Source organism: Rhamphochromis longiceps, linkage group LG13, assembly GCF_057381845.1.
Source record: "Rhamphochromis longiceps isolate RC_006_pf linkage group LG13, R_longiceps_female_GT1.1, whole genome shotgun sequence".
NCBI lineage: Eukaryota > Metazoa > Chordata > Actinopteri > Cichliformes > Cichlidae > Rhamphochromis > Rhamphochromis longiceps.
This window is the reverse complement of record NC_140569.1, coordinates 18684338-18697068: the sequence shown is the minus strand read 5'-3', so window position 1 is coordinate 18697068 and position 12731 is coordinate 18684338. Positions and strand designations below refer to the sequence as shown.

The 12731-nt window shown below is 39.5% G+C and overlaps 1 protein-coding gene and 1 long non-coding RNA gene across 3 annotated transcripts in view; one reads left to right on the top strand and one right to left on the bottom strand.

Annotated features, from left to right (window-relative positions):
• The window catches only part of LOC146655670 (uncharacterized), a 38695-nt gene extending 36814 nt beyond the window's left edge, over positions 1–1881 (bottom strand). The window contains exon 1 of the long non-coding RNA XR_014914340.1: positions 1739–1881. This is a non-coding gene — a long non-coding RNA (uncharacterized LOC146655670). The remainder of the gene's footprint in view (positions 1–1738) is intronic.
• The window catches only part of LOC146655668 (A-type potassium channel modulatory protein KCNIP2), a 125905-nt gene that overhangs the window by 40355 nt on the left and 72819 nt on the right, over positions 1–12731 (top strand). The window lies entirely within an intron of this gene.

Here is a 12731-nt window from a genome sequence, read left to right as displayed (position 1 = left end):
CCAAGGCAGAGGAGAAGAGAACTCACAGGCAAATTATAATTAATGTCTGCACCTTCAGACTCAAGATATGAAGCAAAAACATGAAGGAATGAGACAAAGTGACTGTCATCTGGATAAAACATCATCCTCACTTCCTCCTCATTTCAAGCCTCATATCCTGAATTGAAGTCAGGGCTCTAACGCATGAAAATGTACCTAAACATGTCTATTTTTTCCTGATATAGTCACAATTAGAGATGGCACGATACCACTTTTTTATGTCCGATACCGATATCATAAATTTGGATATCGGCCGATACCGATGTGAATCCGATATAGTGTGTTTTTAATCAATAAAACTGTTTATTAAATATCTTGCTGCATTTTGTATAAGTTTATACTCAAGTTTAAAAAAACTAAACAAAACACTAAAGCTATTCTGTTATACCTGTATGCAAAAAATACACTGCACCCAAAATATTTCATAGTTCAGCAATACAGATCAATCTAATAAACTTAAACCTACTCCATCCTCCCTATTCTGGTATTTTATAGAGTAGGCAACCTAACTAATAGGGTTGCAAACTCCCGGCAAAAAAAATAAATAGGGAACCACCCACCCTCCACCTCATGATGCTTAATTGACATAATCAACTTTAATTTGATGCAGTGTGAAAAAAAAAAAAAATGCACAGAAATCTATTATTTTTCAAGAATAATTAAATAGATTCAACATCTTTCTTCAACAGAACTGCTGACTGCACAGATGGTACCTTCCCAAAGGAAAAAGTACTATAGCTTACTAGGGTATATTAGACTTAATAGTTACTATATACAGTAATGGACTTCTATACATTTTACATTATTAAAACTTTGGGTGTAAGATTCAGATAATTATTTATTGAAAGCTAGACATTTTAAATGAGAATAAGAAAGAAAAGTATGTCTTTGTGCCCCCTTTTCCCTGTTAATGCCCTATCGGCCCCCCTGGCTAAACTTTGCTAGGTCCGCCCCTGCACAGTTACCAGCTGTCAGCTACGTAGAAAAAGATCCTGGTGTAGAAAGTAATATTAAATAAATTCTAACAACAGCTTATCAAGCTTAAACGTGCTGCTGTTGTTCAGCAGCTGGTTTCCTCTTTCTGGCGCGAAGTGGGTCAAAAACAAACAAGAGAGACGGACTCGGGACAGAAAAGCCGATCAGCTGATCATTGATCAGTTTCCTGATTGAAGTAGCAGCAAGAGAGGGAGGGAGAGAGAGGCAGTCGCTCCATATATCGGTTGTTAAGCTTAACGCTGGAATGCTTTACAAACATTCAGAGATGAACTTACACACTTGCTTTACTTCTCTCTGGTATAACTTTCTCGGAGATGAAATGCCGGTTTGGTAGCGAGGCTCCAAATACTCAACCAGACCACCAACAGGTCAGGCACCCACAGCTGCTCTATCATGTGAGCATACTGCTCCAACGTGCTACGGTTATGAGCCGAGTTATGCCGTGTCGCAAGTTTTGTGAGGTGCTTGTTTGATATTTAATGGATCGATTACATTTTTTATTTCTCTCCGATATCCGATCCAGTAATTTAGGTCAGTATCAGACCGATACCGATACGTAATATCGGATCGGTCCATCTCTAGTCACAGTTACTTATTCTCAGGAGACCCTCTCACCCCTGGACAACAAGCAGGTTAAACAAGAACAAGAGCTAACAATATGCCAGAAAATGTTAGGACCGAGTGTCCTCAAAATCACACTTACCCTTTAATAAACAGTTTGATTACATCCTCACATGGTATGAGAGGTTCAGTCCAACAAAGTTGTATCCAATCCAAAGAAAGTTTGACTAACATCGGCAAAAAGCAGCTAACAGAGGAAAAAAACGGGCAGTTCAGCACATCTTTAAAAACTCACCTCAGTATCACTGTGATTGGTCAGAAGTGAGCTTCTCTGACTCACTGACCCGTATTGTACTCCTTTCACACGAGGATGGACACACAAGTTTTATAGCCTCTTCCTGAGTAAATAAAGGTGGACGCTTTGACAGCTGAGTGGACTGACAGCCGTCCACAGATAGGGGAAAAAAATCTAGGGAAGATCTGCATCTGATCGAAACAGTAGTAGAAACACGCCAGCTGGACTCAGCTGTTCTTGAACTGTTCTTGAACTCTTATGGCTGACTAAAACATAGTAGCTAGGTTTAGGAAGGGAAAGAAAACAGGCTGCATTCAGCAATCTACTGACATCTAATGGTGAAAATTTTACACAGCGTAACCTTAAACACATTGATGTGCTCGCTACAAGTAAACACACAGCTTTACGTCCGACTTTAGTAAATATATAATTTGAAGTCCATTTTCTTGCTTAAAAACTCTACATTCTGCATCAGTCATTTTGTCAGGGCTAGCAAACTCACATCGCTCACAAATGTCTGTTACAACAACTTCACTGCATTCTCTTGTACACATGTAGGTAAGTACACCCCCCCCCCCCCCCCCCCCCAGTTACCTTCAAAATAAAAGCACCAATCACAGTGCAACGCTAAATAAATTAATAAAACAGTAAACCATTCTCTGATAAGGAGTCTATCAGATAGTAAGTGGAGTCTGAAATGGGACACACTGCATGATTTATACTTATTGATGCTTGAAATCTAATTTCCCATTAACTTCTTATGGGCCAGTCAGGCACAGTGAAAGGGCTAGATGTGGCCCGGGGGCCCTGCAATGCTCAGATGTGGTATAAATGGTGTAAGTGTTGACTGAATTATGTGTATCAGTTTATATGTGTAGCAGAATGTACAACAAAGGTCCTCCTTGGACTCCTTAACTCCTACTTGGATGGTGTCAAAAAGGGTGATTTTTATCAAAAGAAAGAATTGGTATTTTCATTACTTTCATTATTTTTTCATTCTTGTTGGTTATAAAGACTTTAAGAATTTTAGTCATATAAATACTTTTAGAAGGGCTACTTTGATGTGCATGCTGTTTTTGTGAGTATTATGAGTATATAGTAGTAGTATTAATTATCAAACTCACTGAGCCAGGCAACCTCAGATCACATTTAAAATGTATTTAGCTTTGAGAATCCAGTATATGAAGCACAAGTTTTGTCACGTGTAGCGGCTCTGTTCTCTTTTCTTCTCTTACCTCCTACTCTATAGTACAGTAAGCTGTGCTCTGCAGTCAGTGTGCTGGAAGCTGATCTACAGGGAGTTGATTTCCAAAGAAACAAGTCGGCAACGTTTGAGAAAATCTGTCCCACACACAGAAACAGTAGGTGGCAGAATGGCCTTTGTGCTCAAATGTCACACTTGTGCTCTTTGCTCCTGCCTCTTAAATTATAATCTTTGTGACACCCAGATACAAAACTGCACACCTACATGCTCCATACAGAGAGCCTTTGTGGTATCGGTGCTCCCTACTTGTCAAGTATCACAGTGTTTCTTTCACTATAGTGCGACTGACACGACATGATCTTTCACATTGTCATTAAAACTAGAACTTGTCCTTACAACATCTGTAAACTTTTATTATTTTATTATTACTTCACAGCTTAAGGGACTGAACATATAAATATCACAGACAAAGCTCCACATGGTTGTATTTCAGAGGTGTTCCTTAAAAGTAGACATTATTTTTTTATGGCCAGAAAGAAGTTTCATCAACCCCTCTGTACTGGATCCTCTCCTTGCTCCCTGCTGTCCTTTCTCCTTGATAGTCCACTCTTTTTATTACTAGTTTGTGTATTTGCAGACTGTGTGTGTGTGTGTGTGTGTGTGTGTGTGTGTGTGTGTGTTTGCGATTCGAGTGAACTGCCAACTGGGTAGAAGTGTGTTTGGCTTTTGTCTCCTGAGAGATATAGGAGGAAATAGAAACTTCATTCAGGATTTATGAGCGTGATTTATGTTCAAACAGACACACGTGTGTGTGTGTGTGTGTGTGTGTGTGTGTGTGTGTGTGTGTGTGTGTGTGTGTGTGTGTGTGTGTGTGTGTGTGTGTGGCATTGTTTTTTTTTTTTTTTTGTTCTTTTCAATCTTCTGTTGTTCAGTTTTGGTGAGTTTGTGTGAATTATATATCCTCAGTTTCTTCCCATTCTTAGGTGTAAGGAGTGAGATCTGGTCTGATCTTCTGCTTCTGAAGCCTATCTGCATCCAAGGTTGACGTATCATACATTCAGAGATGCTCTTCTGCTCAGCTTAGTTGTAACAAGTGCTTATTTTACTTGTTGCCTTCATAACAGCTTGAAGTAGTCTGGCCATTCTCCTCCTTATGGTTCAGTGGCTTTTCTGCCAATTGTACCTACAAGTGGTCAGTTGATCTAAATCAATATACTCTGTCAACTTTTTTTGCTTGTTGATAGATTTTTAAAAAATTATTTTTATAACTAAAGATGCAAAATAAATTTTTTTAAAACTAAAAAAATGAATTAGCACCTTTGCAACAGCAAGAAGATCATGGGTTCAAATCCTTTTTATGTGGAGTTTGCATGTTCTCCCTACATCTGCATGGCTTCTTCCCCACTGCGCAAAGTGATATTGGAGTGATGTCTCTCGTACGACCTCCGTGCACGGGCTAAAATGTGTTGTTGTGGACATCTTTTCAATGTTAAACTTCAACTCATATTAGACGTCGTTTTTATACTGCTTCTACAGGTCATGTAGTCTCATGTTTCCAGAGGGTGGAGGACTTGTTTTCTGTGAAGAAAAAGTAATGTGGGAATGATGATGCAGAGTGGTAAGGGCGCTTCAAGCAAAAGTGAGAAATGTCTCCAGCTTCTCACAAGCAATTTGAAAAATTTGCACATCGACAAAGACTGTCGAGTAGATCGTCCAGTTCGTGCATACACACTGGCACAAACTTCTCGGCACAACTTCAGTCCTGGTAGTAATCACAACTACATGTACTTCCTTTTACAAAGATCTTCACAATAAAAGAAAATACTTGTAAAAATGAATATATAATGGAAATGCTAAATGTATTAAACACATTGTACTCCTTTTGAAAGAAATTCCAAAATAACAAATACTTTCTAAATACTTAACCATTATTATTTTACATTTCTTTACATGTTTTTAATATTTCAGCACATTTTAATAAATGTCAAATTTAACCTGGTTACAAACAAATAAGGTGATTAACTGAAATAAATAAACCAGTTATAGAAAAACAGGAATCCAATATTCAATATGCCATCCAATATTTAGTGGGTATTCTGTGGGTACTACGACTTATCACAGAAGTGAGGCTCAGGGGAATAAATGTTGTGAACGACAAATAGTGTAATATCTACACATTGGACAATGATTAAAAAAAGTGAGATCATATTCTAACAGAATATTTTGTTATCATCATATACCTGTTGGGGAGTGGCTGTGTAAAGCTTAAGCTTGCAGGAAAGTCTTTATAGCATCTATCACATGCAATGACAGTTGTTGTCATTCTGAGCTCCACTGTTTTCACTCTGAATAACGAAATATGTTGTTTTTCTGTGCTGTAGGTGTACTATCATAAAGTGCTGTGGTCATCTGTCCTTGGCCATCTATCACAGTAAACATGTCGCCTCAGCACTACAAAAATAGAAGTTGCTTCTGTGGTGATAGCTCACCATATCCATTCTTGTTTGTCAGGCTGTCAGAGTATTTTGTTTCTCCCCAGGCAATCTGCCAATGCAAAAGAAAAAGAAAAACTCACATTCTTGTGTATGCTAATTTCTAGGTTGGTTAAATCAACCATGATGTAAAACTCTCTGACATCCTCTCAGGATGTTTTGTGTGTGTCTGCATGAGTGGGTGAGCCTTTTCCTCACCACCTCCTGGCCCTCTTTGTGCAGGAATCAGAAGGATCATTTCTCTTGATCTGGTTGAGCATGAGTGTGTGTCATTTAGTATACCTTTTCTGCAGAGAGAAGCTGGCAGAGATCATTTATATGTGCTGAAGAATTTAAGAACAAAAGAGGGGAATGAGATAAAGCATAAGAGCAACAGACTGCTCAAACTGCGTGTGTAATTTAGTGCATCATTCATGGTTTTCTTTTTGGAGCACTGTGTGAATGCCCGCCCGTGTCTTTCTGTCTCTAATTGCTTTTGCATTTCCTCCATTGCATTTTCATCTCCCTCTTCCTTCGTCCTTGTCCATCCTTCCAAAGTGTGTGTCAACAATTAAAAAGCAGAAAGAAAAGGGTGGGAGAGAAAAGATTGAGTCAGAGATTGTGAGTGTAAAAGGGAAAAAATGGCTGGTAGAGATGGGTCGATAAGAGGGGGAATGGATAAATGAACATAAGACAGGAAAAAATCCCAAAGCATCCTTTAGGAGCTGCAGCCTTTTCACATTGTAGAGTACTTTGGGGGAGGTTTTTCAGCAGAGGAGTTCACACTGAAACCAGCAGATTTAGAGAATCTAGAATAAAGGCCAGCACAGCTGCATTTAATATCAGCTACACTATATATTATGGATAAAGAAAACTTCTGAAGCACTGAGAGTTTTCTTTTCTCAACTGCTGCCCTCCCTCCATGTTTCATCCTGTGAAGCACTGCCTTCTCTGTCACTCATCCAGAACAAAAGAAGAAGGTGAACAGCAGGAGAAAGAAAAACAGGATTTATATTTAAGGAGAAAACAATAAAGGAATAGTGCAGAAAGGTGTTATATGGCAGTGTTCACAAAGAAAGAATATTAAAGATTGACAATGTAATAGAAAAACCATCAGCAGGGAAAGCAATTAACTGACCTGGAGCAATATCCCATAAATAAATGAATAAATCAGAATAATGTTGTTTAAGTCTGTGATGAGTGAGAGTAGGGAGCTGTAGTTAGAAGACAGTTGGTGGGAAGACATAATAAATCAGAGGAATCCATTATAATGAAGGCATTATTGTTACAGCATAGAGGGCATATGGAAAGAAGCTGTAACAACAACAAGCATGAGTCATTGCCATGTTCCAGTAAAACACGTAGACACTCGTGAACATACAGAGTTAGATGTTTTTCATTACCTCTTGCTTTGACAAGACCTTTACAGAGTTGTTTGTTTCTTTATCCCTGTAAGACATCAAATACACATCTGTCACAGAGACTAATGAAAAGACAAAGGGCTGTTCTTTTCTTTGTAGTTTTGGAATTGAGCTGCTGTTTTTTATGGTTTCGTAGAGATCAGGATATCACTGGGGAGCGACGAAAAGTATTGCTTGACAGGTGGACTGCTGGTCACTGAAATCATCGAGGAAATAAACTCTGGTTAAATTTATTGTTAGCCTGGCAAGTGTAAGAAACACATAAATCGGATCTTTATTCTAACCTAACGTAGTCTAGTTTTCATTTTGCTTGCTGAAAACAAGCTTAGTGAAAAGCCTTTAGTGTTCATGTTGAGGCCTGGTTGTGCTATTAAAATGCTTTTCCATGTAACACTATAGCTTTAGTGCTGAAAGTGTCAATATATAAAAAAGTATCATTTATAGGAATGTGCTGGTCAAGTGTCTAAAACTTAAATCCCAAAGCAGGACATAAAAGGAGTAATCAAACATTTCTTCTAAATTTGATCTAATTATTAGATTTATTGTCAAATGTACTAACAACCAGCAATAATTAATGGTAATTTTGATAGTTTGTTTACTGTTAACAAACATTAATCTCATTCTCTGGAGCCTATCCCTGCTTGTCATGAGGTGAGTGCGAGGGTACATGATGGATAATGGATACACAGGGCTGACAGAATGACAGGCAGCCACACACTCATCAATTCAGATTACCCGTTAATATAACTTTCATATCTTTCAAACACAAAGAAATCCCCCCAAACTTTCTCTCTGTAAGGTGACACTGCGCGACGATACAATATGAATAATGATTCATGTTTCCGTATTGTTTAATATACCATCCATAAATTGTATCTGTATGGTATGTAATGTTGCAGCAGATGTTTATAGAACATTGTATGGTTAATAACTATGGTGTGCATGTATTGCATCAACATAAATTGGACGGCTATTAAAAAGTCGAAACTGCTATTGAATGACACTTGTTTGATAAGTGTGGTGGTGTAGATCGCAACACTGTGAACCTGGAAACCACTGTTCATGTTCTTCTTCAGTCTGTGTTTACTTTCCCTTTCACTCAGTGTTTGGTGTTCGATGTTTAAGCCTCAGCACTACTTGGAAAGGTTTAAGACAGTGTCCTGGTCTGTGTTAATAAATCCTTGCTCATTGCCGTGACCCTGCGTGTTGAAACATGCCATAACTGAAAGGCTTGGAGTGAGACCAGCCTCATTATTGTTATGACTCAGAATCCCTTGTTACTGATGCCGGAGGACACCTTGTGCATTCTGTACTGTGCGAAAGCCTTTTAACTAATGATGGCCACCAAAACAATCTTTGTTCCCTTGTCAAACACATCCCAAAAAGTTGATTCTGTTCATCTGGACGTAGCGTTTTCAGTGGGAGAAACATTTCATCACTCATCCAAGTGACTCCTTCAGCCTCAGCTGACTGCAAGTTTTCTCACCCTTATATAGAGTATATTTGCATAATGACCAAAACCAGCACCACTGGTGAACAATGGGCTGTGATGTCAGTTTCTTGATCATTAATATGCAAATTGCCATGAGCATTGATCAACAACCACTGATCAAATACTAATGATCAATGGTCATGACCATTCACAGAGAGCCGGGGAATGGCTGCAATGACAGCATTCTAAAATGGTAAAAGATGTACTCTGTCTCTCTCCTTGATTCAAAGATGGTCTTTCCCTTTTCACATAAATGGCCTCCTTGACTCCCCACTCAAACCAGCTTTGCTCCCTACCAAGGATATGTACATCCCCATCATTGAAAGAGTGGCCACTGGCCTATGGTTTAAAACATTTCTCGGACTGAAAATGCTGAGTCCAGATGAACAGAATCAACTTTGTGGGATTTCCTTACCTAGATGATTGAGCATGCATCAAGACTTGTCAAACACACTTTTAAACTTAACAAAATTAGCATAAGAAAGTTTTCCGTTTGCTTTTACATGAACCCACCTTAATGCTCTGCCCCACAATAAATAAATAAGCAGTTATGGAACTGGATTTGGAGGCTCAGCAGAGGGTGTCAGTGGAGGGGCCACAGGCTGATTTTGAGCCCTGGTTGTGCTACGATAGACTGAGGGGAAGACGATGGAGATTTTGCAGCTGATTTTAATGGTGAACACACAGGATGTAAAAATATCCTTCACCTCCATTTGCTGAAGTAATACATCCTTTTAACTGGAGAGCTGGCGTCACACCTGATTTTGTTTTCCGAGCAAGGCTCTTTGTCTGGTAAAAGCACGCTGAACGGGATAGAGTCCACTGAGTACACTGGCTTTCCAGATCAGTCTGTCAGGAATTGGAAAGGTCTCAAATGCAGGACTCTGGATAAAAAGTTTAACTGATCACTAGTGAAGCCTTTAGTACCAAACACCAGTAACATCTGGTAGACATGAACAAATACAATGTAGTAAAATGTTATGTGAGCCAGTTTGTTATCCCCCTTATCAGCTGTGATACGTCACATTATTATTACATTTTTAATTATCACTAACAATCAAATAACACTTTCATGAAGTTTAATTAACTGTAAATTTACAATTATTTACTAATAATGGATATTATCAGTTTTTTCCCACATTTCCAGGTGCACCACCATCTATTCTCAAAGCGCCTTCTTCCCTTCTTATAAGCGAGCGGCACTGTGATTATTAAAATATTTGATCGTGGCATTTTTCATTGCTAAACCTGTTGCAAAAGCACACTGACACTATCTATCCCCATCTCCCCAGTACGTACTGATAATGATTTTTTTAAGCTCAGGTCCAAAGAGATGGTAACTGTTGGAAAAAAAAAAAAAGTTAACCACTCAGACCAGGTGCAGTTTCTTTGAAGACATGAAGAAAAATAATTCCTCAGAGAGACACAGAGTGAATAAGAGTATTAAAGTGTGATCGCGAGTGAACCCAATCCAATCTGTCTGCAATCCTTCGCCTACTGTCACCGATCCAAACCCATCCACCCACTGATTTCCCAGGAGCTGTCGGTTGATGGTGTGAATTCAACCAGTTCGGGCTCCTTCTTTGGAGTTACCATTCATTACATAAAAAAGCAAGTCGTATGAGCACACATACTGTACGCGAGTACTAACATTAGCATACACTCCTCCACACGCGCACATACTCGCTGTCCTCTGTGTCTTACATAACAGTTGTGTTTACAGCGATGGAGGATAGATGAGCTGCTTGTTAGGGGAAGACTTTCAGGCGACACGTTCGGCGCCCTCCAGGAATCAATCCAACTCTAACATATTTTTTTTCTTTTTTGCCTGAAAGATGTTTGTGTAGTGCGCATTTGTGTTTACATTGTCAGCTTTGTCTAAATGCGCCAGAGTCTGCTGAGTGTCTAGTCTTTCATCACTGTGTTGTTGTAAGTGGGATGCATTTCACCCTGATTCACCTCTAGATCTGTGCTCACATGGCAGAGAACTAGAGACACAGAAAGAGATGGATAAGCAAAGGAAAAAAACATTTTCCATAACCTCATTCTTTTCTGTTTTAGATGCTGTGATCCACCACACCATTATATAGAGCGGGATCTTCTGCACTCACACTCATTCAGCAGAAATAGCAGAGTGGAAGCACTCAAGTAGCCCAGCAAGAACGTGAGAGCAAGCTCTGAAAATTGAGTTGAGAGGGGGGGTGGATAGTTCAGCAGCAGCCCTGCTGGATAGGCAGACTAAGAGAGCCTCCTTAAGAAAGTGTAGATGGTGTCAAGAGAAGTGAGGGATTACATTAGGGAGAGTTGGTGATTATAGTAGTGTAGCATAAGTGCTGCACTTGTCATGATCAAAGCTGCTATTAGTGCTCTCGGTGAGGATCAAATAAGGCTCATGAAACATGTAACATGAGCTCAAAAGGAAGAACTGTCAAGTTGGAGAGAAAAAAAGGGTAAGAAATTAGAGAGTGGGAGGTATTTGACATTTTCTGCTCATTTTTTTTTTTTTAGGTGCTGTTTTTTGTCAGTGAGTGGGAAGGTGTAGGTTTGGGCCTTGCTTAAGGAGACTCTGCCAGGATATATGGCTGTTTTGGGATCAATGTATTCTCTGTCTGTCTCGGGGCAGTCACTCTAACAACCCTGCTTAGATGCGGCTTTACCATGCTCTTATGCCTGTATAACCTTTCGACTGACACTTTTTGATGAATAATCCCCTTGAGGTGCAGGGCACAAATACTTTCTCATCAATAACCCACATCCAGTTCTTCATTTTCTGAGCAGAATTTGTGGCTGCCCTGCTGCACCGAACATGGGTAAAAAGTTTCTGTAAGCTTGCTGAAAGACAAATGACACTCTTCCCACTTTATGCATAGCTCATACGAGCACACACACGTTGAGACAAACACACACACGCAGTACTTGCACAAATAGACAGTTTCACAGCTTCAGGCAACGTCTCTTTGTGGATTCCCAATCAGGTGGACTGTGCCTAAATTGTGCTGAAGGTGACCTCTTGTCCTCCTGTTGGCTGACAGCTATGGGACTGATCTGTCCCTGTTCTATTAGAACTGATTATATCATTTAGATACAGATGGGTTGTTTAACCCAGCAGCTGTCCTCATCAGACACACCAGACTGAGCCTCTTGGTTAATGGCTCTCGAGAAGCCATGAGGGGAACAGAGGCAGGCAATGAAGAGGAAACTCACAAATGAGAAACCTAGGCACCAGAATGGCAGAGTGGGTAGAGTAGGTCTGTGGCAAAAAGGGGCTCAGGCTTATACCAGAAAACTACAGATGTGTGTGTCCACATCAGCATAATCCACACAGGGAGCTATTTTGATTTCACTGCGCTCACTTAGAAGTTTAAAGTTAAAAAAAATAAATAAATAAAATAAAATAAAAGAAGTTTAAAGGTTTTTACTCCGCCGGGACATTGGGTGTAGCAGTTCTTATTTTGTACCTGAATTAGTAATCTCCAGCTAATTTTAGATACATTCAACTGAGGGTCACAACCAAAGGGTTGGAGGTGAAAAATGAAGCCAACACTGGAGTGGAAAAACTACACTTCTTCTAGGTTCCACTTGATGCTGGCTCCAAAAGAGAGTCAGTCCTCATAGGCTCCAGTGCTAAAATGCCCAAATTAACAGCGTGACAAATCTTTTTTTTTAGGCCTCTATGGATAGTTTCCTTCCATCATAACAGCTTTGAGTGGGGTGAATTTGTTTTGTAACTCATTCACATCATCCTTGCTGATGCTGTAGATTTTAAAATTATGGAGCCTAAAACTGTGACATTATGTCTTTATCCTGCCTATGGTTTTAACTACGTTTAGTTTCAGTTAGTTTTCAGTGTGGGTTTGCTATTCTTAATGCAGCCGTTCATACCGTCCATGTAATTTTGCTGGACAAATTTGCAACATTTATTTTATAGACCAAGCACAATTTTTCCATTTTTTTTTTTCCCAAACAACATGATCTGACCAATCAGACTGCTGCAGTTGGCAACAAGTGACTCAGAACTCAAAATGCACATCAGTACTCAATGCACAAAGAGTAAAATAATACTGTTTTATCTCTGACACCCAGCTAGAGTCAATCAGTTCTCTGAAATAATATCTCTGCCTCCTCATATGTGGTCCCAAATCTGCCAACAGCAGCTCAAAATACCCACTGACATCCTGAAATAGCTACGAAAGCATCCGTGATACAGCTTCAGCTCCTGGATCTAACCATGAAATTTGTCTTCCTGCTGTCT